The 8,392-nt window shown below is 38.1% G+C and overlaps 1 long non-coding RNA gene across 1 annotated transcript in view; it reads left to right on the top strand.

The window, feature by feature from the left end:
- Window positions 1-12: 12 nt before the first annotated feature.
- The window catches only part of LOC138190758 (uncharacterized), a 34,067-nt gene continuing 25,687 nt past the window's right edge, over window positions 13-8,392 (top strand). Inside the window, exons 1-2 of the long non-coding RNA XR_011176842.1 lie at window positions 13-262; window positions 1,318-1,591. This is a non-coding gene — a long non-coding RNA (uncharacterized lncRNA). The remainder of the gene's footprint in view (window positions 263-1,317; window positions 1,592-8,392) is intronic.

Genomic DNA, 8,392 nt, shown 5'->3' with positions numbered 1-8,392 from the left:
GTCGTGTGACGTCGGCAAGGGTAGACGTTCTTGGACAAATTGAGTTCAGAGTGAGTGGCACGGAGACCAGAGTCGTTGACTGAAGACTATAAAGGCAGTTACCCTTATGGGCTTTGGTGTGAAAACCGAAATTCGTCGCGCGCTGGCGCTCTCTGTGGTATTCCAGCAGCAGAGTTGGGAACTTATTGCAGAGCATCAGAGGGTTACCGATCACGACATGATGTTGGTTGCAATAACCTCCGAGTAACACAATCTTCGTAAGGTATGCCCAAGTCAATATTTAGCTTGTGCGTATTTACCGACTTATAACGTTACCGAATCGTCAGCGATTCAAGAAATTAATAATGAGAATCAATTTCATCCAATATTCGTAGCAAAAACGTGATTTAATTAAAGTATAGATACCCGGGAAAAGTATGTATACATGGATGATATATAATGATGATCAGATGTCATAATAATGCAGAGACCAAAACGTGTATATGTATATGCGGTCCATGTACGATATTAATATATATGATCCATTTACGATTAATACGTCATGTAAATTTGATAATTTTCCAGGAGACAAACTAAATTATCTACAATAATATGGCTATAATATGAAAATAGAAGAATTATTCATTTCGAAATGGGATTCTATTCGACACGCGCTCGACGTATTCCATAACATTGATATTCATAATTATTCCAACAACTTTTCATTTGCTCTCTCGATCTTGAATTTTCGTAGGCATAGAATCGAAACGTTGTTTTAGCTAGTCGCAAGTGAAGTATCTACGTTGGGTAGAGAAGCAGAATTATTTTTCGAAAAATGTTCGTATGGAAAAAAATTCAGAGTAACTGTAATACGTCACGGACGCGCTAATTTTGATCGAGATGAAATGCACGCTCCGTATATGAGACAGTATTTAACGCAGTGTCCTGATTTGAAGACCTGAAAAGGTGATTGTCGGCGATTTTTTTTTTTATGAGGAGAGTGAGAACGCAGCTTCTTAAAACTTCGAGCTTATTTTAACACACGTTTGAAGGGTACGAGCAAAAATTTTTATCATCCAACTGTCGCAGAACGGAAGCGTTATTATTAGCTGACCCGTTAACTGAAGAATATATCTTTAGTCAAAGGCTGACCATCGAAGGGTTTAGCCGATTGAGGCTAAAATCGGCAGGAAAGATAGAGTCCGTATTTCTTGTCTGAAATGTAAAAGCTAAAATCATCATACATCATATATCATACATTATATCATCATACATCATACATACATAGTATTAAAGTTCGAAACGATATTTTAGATGTTCGGATGTTGGTACTTTCAGAAAGTGACACCCAAAATTTTTTTCCTCTTGACGTCATCGATCTGTATACACGAAAATCAGCTAGTCGAATTCCTCAGTCTGGAAACAACGCGCAGTAGAGCGGACGGATGAGAATCGCGCTCCGCAGATTTCGAGTACCAGGTTCTCTACTTCCTGGATTCTGCGCTCCGGGTCCGCTTTCTGGTGCAACTCGACTTCCAGGACAAGCGCTACGTGGTTCCTGCGCTCAAGGTCCAATACCTGGTGAATTTTCACATAAACCAACAACAAAAAGGTACGTTACTATTTGTGCACGGTGAGTAATACATTTTTATAATATTTAATGGCAATTGTAATTATATTTTATCTAAAATTGTGCGAACTTGTCACGTTGACAATAAATTATTTCAATTCATTTTTCGCGCAAGCCCAAATTCAGTAGCTGTGAATGCGCTAATAAAATTTCTATAATTTTTTATAATTTTCTCATAATCTTCTTGGTAAAATGTGTCAATAAAAAAATTATAATAATCTTTATACTATACTCTTGATTTGTCCTAATTTTTACTGAAAATACTTATCAGTATTCGCGGTATACCCGTCAATGTAACTTGTTAAACGTCTCTTGAACAATCAACTTTTTTGAAAATATGTTAAATACGTATTTTCTTCACGTTGAATCCATTGCACTTTACATTTACGTAACTCTCTCAATGGTGCTGGAAATAGAACTCGCCCAAATTTTTTGTCGTTTTGGCAAACAAAAAGGGTCAGAGTATAAATTTTTTTTGTATTATAAGAGTGGAAGAAAAAAGGTTTTAAATGACACTAACAGAGTCGATTTATCTTTCCATGCGATACTTTGAGAGCCAATCGTAGTTTTGACGGTTTCACATCGTTATGACGTAATCACTTGCAATATCGGACTCCGGCTTCCGGCAACTTTTTTAGAACACAAATACATAATTTTTCACAAATTTGCAAAAATATTGTTACAACGGGGGGAAATTACGAAAGATCTAAGAGAATCAAAGAGTTCTCTGTGCGATTTAAGCGAACGCCGAGCCAAAGAAGTCTCACGAACAAGGAATATTTAGAAAGAAAATAGATGTATTTGGACACAAGCTCTCTTTTTAAAGTCTAGAGACTGACTGTTTTTACAATAATATCGGTTGACGCAGCAACCTTATTCTTTTTAAAGACATAAGAGGTTTATAAACGTCTTTTATCTATGATGACTACTAAATCATTAAAAAGGAGCAAAACGGTTGATTTCACCCTTTGTAACACTATCCCCCCCCCCGAGGAAAAGAGTGGTCACGACTCGGGAAAGATAAAACAATTGTAAAAGTGATCTAGCAGTCAGTGCTCAAAGGTGAATTGGAGCTGTGGCTCTAAAAATTTTAAAGACTCCCTTTTTTAATATCTGGCATTTGCCCACAGTCTCAAGGTAAACCACAGAAAACCTTGAGCAGATAGTTGAGCGTTAAATTGAATTTCAAAATTTATGTGCCCTGTTTTATAAAGGTAAGTGTTGTTCAGTGTTATGTATCTTCATAAATTTGAAGACATCAGCAACGCTCCAAGTCGACGTCGAAAAGTAATCTAATCCTCTTCAGGGAGGATCGACCGGTTGAAACAGATTCGGGCGAAAACGTTGAGGCGGGAAACCGAAAATTCTGGGACCAAACAGGGAAAAGGATGGGTGACTGGATCCAAGACTTCTTCAGAAACAGCACACCCTAGAGTTTGGGAGGACAAATGTGAGTGGTGGAATATCAATCCAATTTCACTAAGTGAATTTGGGAAAATACACGAATAAGATGAATTGAATATTTATTTAAAAGAAAAGAAACGATCTTATCTCATTTATTTCGTGTCATTCTTCAAAACGAAGGCCACCAGTCATCCTCAGGAATCGGGAAGGTCGGAAGGAAAAGGCTGTTTGGCTAATAACCTGAAAAAGCATGAATAAGATGGATTAAATATTCATTTAAGAGAGAAAAGAAACGATCTTATCTGAATCTTTTCCGTGTATTTCTTCAAAATAAGGCCAACAGTCATCCTCAGGAATCGGGAAAGATTGGAAGGAAAAGGCTGGGCCAAATAACCTGAAAAAGTGCTCACAAAAACTGACACTTGAGGTTAATAAAATGTGAAAATCAAGCAATCGCTCATCGACCTCGAAAAATAATCGTGGCTCTATTCACATTTCTAAAGAAACCAAACCTATCCGACACAAAACTCGATTCCAGAGAAGAAGTTTCTAGAAAGAAACAACCGAAGAAAACAAATTTCAAGTTGATTAGCAACTCAGAAATAACAAATCATTATAAGAAAATCTTCTATCAAAGACAGTCTTTATCCAACTCTTGAACCACCCAAAATGAATTCAAAAGAACATACTTCACTAAATGCGGCGGCATTAACAAAACGCCGATGAGGATTTCCTTCCCTTATTTCTAAATCTTTTTTCCGCCAATTATAGGAGTTCGGATTCGAATTTTGCATCGCTTCTCCAGTAATTTTCATAAGCAAAAAACAATGGTTGACATCATGTCCAATTTTTTTACAAAATAAGCAAGACAATACAGTTTGATCAGACGCAACTACGTTTTTAATTTCGCCTCTGTTATCCTGATTTTGAAGAGAACCACGATTTCCTTGTTTAAAATTATTATTACTTTTTTTTTATTTCTATAACTCTGAGACTTGGTCTTTTCCGAGCGCTCAAAATCCCGTTTTTCTGAGGTGACTTTTGACACCTCGATTTGGCGAAGTTTGTTTGACCCAAAATATTGTTTACGCATGGCCTCCACCTCGAGGGCTTTCGCCGTTGCCTCTCGCAGGGAAGTGAGACCCGACGTCCCAACGGCCATTTTAATTTCCGGGTCAGTAATTGCATTAAGAAAAGCCTGTGTTGCTAATAAATTTCTAGACGGTTCATGGTCTGGTAACGCTACTCGAGATAGTCGTTCTATGTCTTGACTAAGAGACGCGAGGTCCTCGTCACGTCCTTGTCTCCTCATTTGTAATTGTGCTGTATAGAGTTTTGTTAAATGGTCATTGCCATATCTCAATTTTAGCGCAGAGCTAAGTTTGTCATAGTCTGAAATTTCTTCCTCTGATAATGCTGTTAAAACGTTTAACGCGGGAGTTCGCAAACAAGAGGCAAGGCTGTGGGCCTTCATGGCGGAGTCCCACTGATTATGCTTTGCTATTGTATCAAACCGTCTCTCATACTCGGCCCATGGAATTTTTCCATCGAACATAGGCGGTTTCAAAGAGCAAATGGGTTTCTCGTAAATTTGAGAAGTAAGCCCTAGTAATCTTGAATTATTCAATTGACTAAGATGAGAATATCGAGGCTGAACATAAGACAGAAGCTCGGAAAAGCCAACCTCGTTATCTACTCTTCCTCTACGGATTGGGGATTCGTTTATTTCCCTAATAAAAGGCACAGACCTTGAATTAAGAGCCTCTTGGGATCGTCCTGGGTATTGTACCTCCCGAACAGCAGGAGAAGGAATAGGAGTAGGCAGAGGAGTAGCAGCTCTGGAACCTTGAGGAGTGACGGCCGGTTCTCCAGAGCCGTTCACCTGTTCACCGTCTGAAGAGCCGCTACAGTTGTCCGGAACAGGTCGTGTAGACTGGTCTCCGAACGTTCCTGAGCCTCACGATCCAATCCCCGCTGTTCTCGTTGATCGGCGAGTTCTTGTTTACGCTGCTCCTGTTGGTCGATAAACAGCTGGAGAAGTTGTTGTTGTTGTTGGTTAGCTGCATCCAGAAGCTGCCGTTGATGTCGTTCGGCGGCTTCTTGTTGCTGGTTCATAATCCTTAGTGGATCGATCTGTGTGATCGAGACCACCGAAGGTACAGGAAGAGGGTCCACTGAAGGTGTAGAAATTGTCTCGGGAACCCGCGGATTTTCCGTGATGGAAGGTTCTTCTCCGCAACTCTCCCTTCACCGAGAACGTGTCAAACGATTATTACTCATAGTTAATAAAATTTCACGCACTGAATCGACTCGATTAAAACTCAATATCCCTCTTCTGACACCAGTGTAACGTTCTTAGACGCTGCGAAAATAAAATAAGGATTCGTGAGTTTGATTAATAAGACACAATCAAAGGCGTTAATAAATTCTGGGAAAAAGTTTTAATTGCGGAGTTATTAATTATAAGATTGAAAATAGATATCCCCCACCTCCTAACCCCGAATTATTGCTATTTTTGCCGTATCTATCACCGTTCTCGAGATATTCGCGATTATAGATTTGAAAATTAGAATTAAATTATTAAGAAAAAAAAAAAAAAAAATCCAGGGAAGTCTTCATGATGGCCTAATTACCTGCCCGATTTAATTTATCCTTTAGGAAACCTCCCAAATTTCGTTAGTTTTGCCGTATCTATCACAGTTCTCGAGATATTCGCGATTTAAGAATTTAATTAGCTGAATCAATAAGAGTTATTAATCATATTGTTAAAAATAAATTTCCCCCACCCCCTGACCCCGAATTATTGCAATTGTTATAAAGGGTGAAATCATCAATCACCCGTGTTATCATGATCTAGTAGTCATCTTAAACTGTAAGCCTTCATATGTCATAAAATGAATAGGGTTGCTGCGTCAACAAATATTTTTGTAAAAACAGTCAGTCTCTAGACTTTAAAAAGAGAACTTCGGGTCAAAATATATCCACTTTCTTTCTCAAATAATCCTCGTTTCGTGAGACTCTTTTGGCTCGGCGTACGCTTAATTCGCACAGAGAACCCATTGATTCTCTCAGTCCATTCGTACACTTCCCCGTTGTTACAATATGTTTGATCGTGTATCGCGGAGAACAAATTCATCCACACCAAATCGGATCCCAAGATGAAAGACAATTCTCGCTACTCTTCACCGGCGACGGAGACAGTGGACACTTTGATGTCTTGCAGAACCTAAATAAAATTCAGGTAGTGAGTAATAAGTATCAAAAGTAACAAGCAAATGATAGTAAATCAAGTTGCCAAATACAATTGGGGTTGCATGGCATAGGGAGTTTTGTACATGTGAGTGGATTCGTTTACTAAAACAATCTGAGCAGGCCTGCATAGGGAGCCAATAGCAATGTCGGGTTGATCGGAAACAATCGATCAACAGTTGCAGACCTGTCATCAAATCAGCATTAATGAATTCACCTGTCTAATAGACAATGTATAAGGAAATAGTGGTCGCCGAGGTGGGGTTGGCGCACGAAGCGCGCAGGGGCGGAGCCCCTAGTTGATAATAAATTTGAACAACTCAAAACTTCTGTTTGATTCTTTTGCATTAATGGACTTTGGGATAAATACATATATCATTGACGTAACCGATCACTGACCTGAAATAATTAATTTATAATTCTATAGTAAGCAAATTAGGTACAAGATTGCATACGAATGACATAAGCAATATATCCGTGACTCACATAAAGTGATCTCCAACGTGGACTTCATTGTTAAAAAAAATCAGTTTTTGTGAACGGAAGCATAGTCAAAGATTCATGGGCGATGTTAGGCCTCGGAAGCGTAGTCGATGGTTCTTGGGCAATCTTAGACATTTTTGCCGCTGGTTCCGAGTTTAAATCACCATTACTCGAAGAGCTTGAACCTTCGGTACACGACAGAGAATTTTTACGGGACGACATACTGATAATCGTAAGTTGATTACTTGAAATTTTTCACGCAGAAATTTCTACGCCTAAATTGACAGTTTAGATGCCACGATTAGTTTTTTTTTTTTTAATCAATACATCGATGTTCATCGTTTCGTGTACCATTTGTTAGTTGTTGTTACAGTGAAATTGTGACGTTCCGTTCAAATTTGAATGATTTTAACATTTGTGACCAGAACCAACAGGCAATACAGACCTATACGCTAACCTGTGACAATTAACTGTGCAAGAGCTATTTGCAATCAATATTGAGGTAATTCTCTACATAACTGTTGAGTTTCCGAGGGAAAACATTTCACTAACAAATAATTCAACTTTTCTTAATTTTTCGTGTCATGACTGAACATAATATTAAAGTACGAATCGAAGGCGATGGGAATTGTCTATTTAGACCTTTTGCTTATTTTTTGTTCCACGACTAAGAGAATCATAGGGATGTTAGATTAAGAATTGTCTCGAACGTGTATAATAATTGGTCTTTTTATGAACCTTTCATATAGTATCGAAGGACGGTCAAATTCCATGTAATTTTGATTTATGTATATATCCGAAAAATATTTCAGAAAATGATACGGGTGTAGAAGTATTAAGCAAATTATCATGTCATTTGGATCCAATGACCTTCCCTATTATTTTTCCTTCTGGAGATTTAGGATGGAGTCCGTCGATAAAACAAAATAAAAAAAGCACTAGACGGTTAAGTGCTTTACAGTATTACTCATATCGGTGTAAAAAGAAGACTATAATAACAATAGTATACGCATGAAGTTGGCGGTGGGGTGAGATACCGAAAACAAAACAAAAAGCATCTAGCAAACCCTTTGACAGCTGTCATCGGCTGTTTATGACAGTCTTTGACAAATATCTTTATAGGTATCTGTTTCTGACGCGCAAAAAATGAACATGCAAACGAAAATTATAACGATGATTCCCGACAGGAATTGTCTTTTTCGCGCGTTGGCGTATTGTGTATACTGAGAGGTGAGACTGAGTATCGTTTCAAATATAGTGGATAATTGGTCTACATTTGCAGGTTTTATTACAGGTAATGAGTCCAACGGTGCTGTGATTAGGTCACCTGGTGATTACAAATCACACATGAACAAAAATGGAATATACGGGGGAGAAGCAGAATTAGCTGCAGCTGCGGACATTTTTAAGATATTGTTACAAAGGGTGAAATCACCCGTTTTGCCCCCTCTTTAATGATCTAGTAGTCAGCATAGATAAAAGACGTTTATAAACCTCTTATGTCTTTAAAAAGAATAAGGTTGCTGCGCCAACCAACATTATTGCAAAAACAGTCTTGTTTCAGACTTTAAACGAGAAACACATATTACGCTATTAAAAGCATTTTCACAATATTTTATTCACGCTCTTGATTTCTTTTGATTTGAT

The sequence above is a fragment of the Neodiprion pinetum genome, chromosome 4 (assembly GCF_021155775.2).
Source record: "Neodiprion pinetum isolate iyNeoPine1 chromosome 4, iyNeoPine1.2, whole genome shotgun sequence".
Lineage (NCBI taxonomy): Eukaryota > Metazoa > Arthropoda > Insecta > Hymenoptera > Diprionidae > Neodiprion > Neodiprion pinetum.
The sequence above is the reverse complement of the archived record's forward strand: the minus strand, read 5'-3'. Positions and strand labels throughout refer to the sequence as shown.